Here is a 5463-nt window from a genome sequence, read left to right on the forward strand (position 1 = left end):
TCGATTATATCGACCCCAGTGCGTAACTGGTACTTAATTTATCGACCCCGAAAGGATGAAAGGCAATGTCGACCTCGGCGGAATTTGAACTCGGAACGTAACGGCAGACGAAATATCCAATTCAATTCTTTATTGCCCAAAAGGGGCTAAACATAGAAGGGACAAACAAGGACAGACAAAGGGATTAAGTCGATTATATCGACCCCAGTGCGTAACTGGTACTTAATTTATCGACCCCGAAAGGATGAAAGGCAATGTCGACCTCGGCGGAATTTGAACTCAGAACGTAACAGCAGACGAAATATCGCTAAGCATTTCCCCGACGTGCTAACGGTTCTGCCAACTCGCCGCCTTAATGATGATAAAATTAACTACTTTGACCCCTTTAGAAAAATTGGTTCTGCTATCTATATAGTTGTCTGAGAATCCAAAGAACCAATTTTTCGAAGTAGTTCATATTCTTTTCATTATTACAGAATGTTCAAGAAATATTACAACTCATGTTTTCCCTTCATTGTGTTGTAAACGAAATTATTCACAGACGGGCGTGATAAAATTTAGTTAAGTTCTAACTGCAATATATAAAGGGACATAACCGTTTCTGGTTATATCCCTTTAATTTTTGTCCCGTATTCCCTTAGAAATATTTATGTGCTCCAGATTTTAATAATTTGGCCTAATTATCCAGCCAACCGCTTCTACGATAGCATCTTAGAAACATTGTAACTAATAATCCGCATCGCCCTTTCTTTTTCAATAATTTTTTCTTTTTGTTCTGTTAATGCATAACGGGGTTTGAAAGAACAGTCTTTTGATGGCTATTTTTATTGTATATTGTTTGAATTGAAGGACGGGAAGAAAAGCAAACACCGTGAAATATTTTAACTCAATGAATTGATTTCTCGTTTAGATACTAGGAGAACGGCAGATGGTCTGGTCGATAGAGGTATCAAACTACGAGCAGTTTGTAACCCGCTAAAGCGTCAGGCTTCAAATGACCCACTCAACCTAATTAGAGGTTCTATGAGTAAGTAGCAGATGTATAAATTCTTTGAACTAAACTCCAGACCCCGAAACGGGCTCCATTAATATGCTGTATGAATATGAATAGAAAATATATACGGGGTCATATTCATATGTATTTCGACTCCTGCTGAAAAAGGCCTGCAATGGCCTTTTTGACAGTTTCGGATAAATATCGACCGACCGGGTTCATTGTTATTTAATTATTCATCAAGATTCGCTCGCCTCTCCCTTCCAAATTGCCGATGAGCATTCACAAAGGCTATTTATTGATTTCAAATTTTGACACAAAGCCAGCACGTTCGGGAAGGGAATGAGTCAATTACATTGACCCCAGTGCTCAACTAATTGTACTGACCCCGAAAGGAAGAAAGGCAAAGTCTACCTCGGCGGAATTTGATTTCAGAACGTGAAGACGGACGGAATACCACTAAGTATTTTGCCAGGCGTGCATACGTTTCTGCCAGTTCGCCACCATATTCATAAAGACTATTTATTGGATTCACATTTTGGCACAAAGCCAGCAATTTCGAGGGAGGGGCTAGGTCAATTACTTCGGCTCCAATGTTTAACCGATACTTACCCCGACTATTGTTAGGCTCTCAACCTTGTATGTTCATAACATGAACCTTGTATACTTACCCCGACTATTGTTAGGCTCTCAACCTTGTATGTTCATAACATGAACAAGCAAGAAAAAACAACAACGCGAGGACGTGGAATAAGCGCAGTGTTATTGGACGCTCAGGAAAGGAAAGAAAAGAAAGAGGATTTCCCGTTTCGAGCGGAGCTCTTCATCAGAAATATAAAAAAAAAGTCCAAAGAAGGGAAGACGGAGAAAGAAAATTGCCAACGATACACACGCGGTCGCATATTGAAATGACCGGAAGGGAAAGGGTGGAGAAAAAGTTAGAAGGGAATGAAGGTGTTGGCGGAAGGAGTGGAGGTCAGGCATAGTGAGAGAGTGTGAATGTCATGGTTGGCGACAAAAAGAGAAAATGGAAGTAGAAAGAAGAAAGGTAGAAGGAGGACGAGAAAAAATGGAAGAGTCACGGACGGATTATGATGATTTCCAATTAAAGAGTGGCGTAATCCGAATGAACAGGAACTGGTATCTCCAAAGGAACTGGTATTTCCAGGAATTGGTATCTCTAAAGTCAGTCAAAAGGCCGGAGTCTGTGTGAGCGTGCGGTATTTAGTCAATTCAAACATGAACAAGCAAGAAAAAAACACGAAAAAACAACAACGCGAGATCCATCTCCATTGTCATGGAACCTCGCTCAGAAAAAAAAAAAAAAACTGTTCTCTTCTAGACAAATCCCACCAAAAACATCTGTTTTATATAAATGAACAAGCTGTTTGTACATTCACAAAAATTTATTTGACAAGTTCGAGAAAGGAACGAAAGCCCTAAAAATAATGAAGAAATAAAAAGATTTTTTTCCAAAATTCTGACGACTTTTTTGTTTTGAGTGCACACACACACACACACACATACATATATATATATACATACATACATACATACATACACTTCGTTTCAAATTATCAACGACGTAACATTTGTTTATTTAAAAACTACCCATTGAAATTCAACGAAATTGCCACAGAATGATGGCAATAGTTGTATGTGCTCGGTGTATAAAAGCGTGAGGTTTTGCGCAAGTGTAAATAAACTGCGTCCATTTGCATGATTTCCACGAACTTTCAGTGTTCCAAATTATTAACGAGTCTGGTAATCGTGTAATTATAGGTCGTAAATGTGAGTTAATTGTTTCAGAGAAATCTGTTATTACTTTTGAACTTACAAAAGGTAAATCAACATTAGAAATATCTAAAATAATTGGAAAATATCACTAAACTGTGAAAAGATTTGTTACAGCTTCTACGAGGATACATAAGAGAGCCGACAAGGGTTAGTTGAGGGCTGTTTCGCAACGTTCTCTGTCACGAATTAGACGTGAAGCCGTAAAGAAGCCAGGTCTTATAAGTGGGGAATTTTTTCAAACACATTGGTGATGTCGTCTTCAACGCCTCCTTTAAACAAAATACGTATACAAAATCGTCTGAAATGTGTAGAAGATCACCTTTACAAAAGTTTCGTTTACGGACGAAACTCGTGCTACCCTTGATGGACCTAATGGTGGAGAAAGGGATGGAAGTACCTGACGGTGTTAAAATGACTGCAGATGCTAACATAGCCTTTCTGAAGGAGCACCTCGAACCTTGGCTAAAAAAGAAAAATATCACCTTCAAGACAACCATAATATTCGAGAACGGATGCTAATCTAGGAGCAAGGGTGAACTGTAGCAGACGATAGCGGATGTATCCTGTGGTATAACATCAGAAGAGATTCAGAAATTTGCACGTTCCATGGACCAGCGCCTTTTCCAACTTATTTCAAATAAACGCTCATACATCCTTTACTAACCAGCTCACCTATCATTTTTGAACGCTGTTTATTTGTTTATTTCTATTTTTTCCATGTATATGTTCATTTCAGTATGTACATCAAACAATTAAATTGGTATTTTCTTATTTACATGAGTTTTAATTACATCTCGCTAATAATTTGAAACAATGAAAATTTACGTAAATTTGGTAAATGGCCATGGTTTCTGTGTTGTTTTATAGAACCTCACGTTTTTTTTACTCACCACGCGCAAATAACTGTTGCTGTCATTCTGTGAAAATTTCGTAAAATTCCAATGAGAAGTTTTGAAATAAAAGTTTTAAAAATTTACGTCGTTAATAATTTGAAACGCAATGTAATTACAGGTACACTCCATTTCCTCAATAGTTTCATTTTATTAGCAATTTGATAAATATAGTTTGCAGTAACATTTATAAAAGCAAAGCAACAGTGGAGGAATAAAAAATCAGGTTGAGTAAAAAGTAAACAACGTTTTGAACCATGAAGAATTTGTACCGGATTTCTGCAGCTTTGACTTTTTTTAAAACATTTTTTTACAATTGTCTGATAATACAGACATAGACTTGCTCAAATGCATTAATAAATTAACATTAAATTTTTCACATATTTTACAATCATCTTATGTATCCTACACGGATCACAAATTAGTGACGTGTAAGATCCAGATAGATAAGGTACATAGACAAGGATCTGGTTACTGGAAGTTGAACAAGTCTCTTTTGGCTTGTAAAACTTACCAGGACCAGATTAGGCTGTTAGTTCAGAGGACATTGACCGGCACCGTGTTGAATAACCGATGGTGGCTTTCCCTCAAAAGAGCCATTCGATTTGAATCTCTTAGATTTAGCAAGCAGTTAAGTATTTTGTCTGCAAGAAAGCACGTGTTGACAAATATATTCTATTCATTGAGGTGGTGGTGAGATGTTCTAAAAGTAACAGCTAAATAGGCCTTAAATCACGCATCCCAATTTTTTTGCTTTAGTATTTGCATAATCGTATGAATTCTCGTGTACAGAACACTAGGTACTATTCAAGAAGAGTGGTCCCGGTGCGCGCACTCGCGCATCCGCACTAGCGAGTCGTGACTAGTCGATCCTACGACTACCTAGCGCGAGTGCGTGTCATGTGCAAAACATGTATGAGGGTTTTTTCTAAACAAAGTAAATAATTTTTTTTACACAAAGCAAATAATGTTTTTTAAACAAAGTAAATAAATTATACACTACCTGTTTTTGGTAAAGAGTCCATTAAAAAAGTCGGTCTTTCAAAATCTACCGTTGTTCAATGGTATCAGAACATGAGGGACATTACAAGTAATTATCTTTTGCGTAACCCCTACTTGGGCACATCGTAGAAATAGATGAATCTATGATGTGCAAGCGCAAATACAACGGAGGATGGGATTAGAGAGGATAAAAATAGGTTTTTAGTTTTTGTACCTGACCGTTCTTCTGGAACTCTTCTACCACTTATTAAAAAATTTATCAAACCAGGGACGACTATATATTCTGATTGTTGGAGTTGTACAATGGGATTACTGAAATAGACGTGACGCCAAAATACTCCCTGGAAGAACGTAAAACGACGTTTTAAGAGTAAGATGGGGAAGATTCAACAAAAAAAAAATATTCACTTTGTGCTTTATTTACTTTGTTTTAAAACAACCCTCATACATGTTTTGCGCATACGCGCATTCGCGCTAGGTAGTCGTTATAGGATCGACTAGTCACGAATAGCTAGCGCGGATGCGCGAGTGCGCGCACCGGGACCACTCTTCTTGAATAGTACCGAATACAAATTTCAATCATTTTCTGAAAATTTCAAAACAATAAATTATGAGGGGTTGTATGGCATGCGTAAAAAAGAATTCCGCCAGTATTTCATTTGTTTACAGTTGACAACACGCACTGTTATGCACAAAATGATAGCTTCCGAATCCTGTTTTCTGGCTGGGTGAAAACTATCAAACTTTAAACCTCTATAATTTTTTAAAAAAATTTTCTTC

The sequence above is a fragment of the Octopus bimaculoides genome, chromosome 3 (genome assembly GCF_001194135.2).
Source record: "Octopus bimaculoides isolate UCB-OBI-ISO-001 chromosome 3, ASM119413v2, whole genome shotgun sequence".
NCBI lineage: Eukaryota > Metazoa > Mollusca > Cephalopoda > Octopoda > Octopodidae > Octopus > Octopus bimaculoides.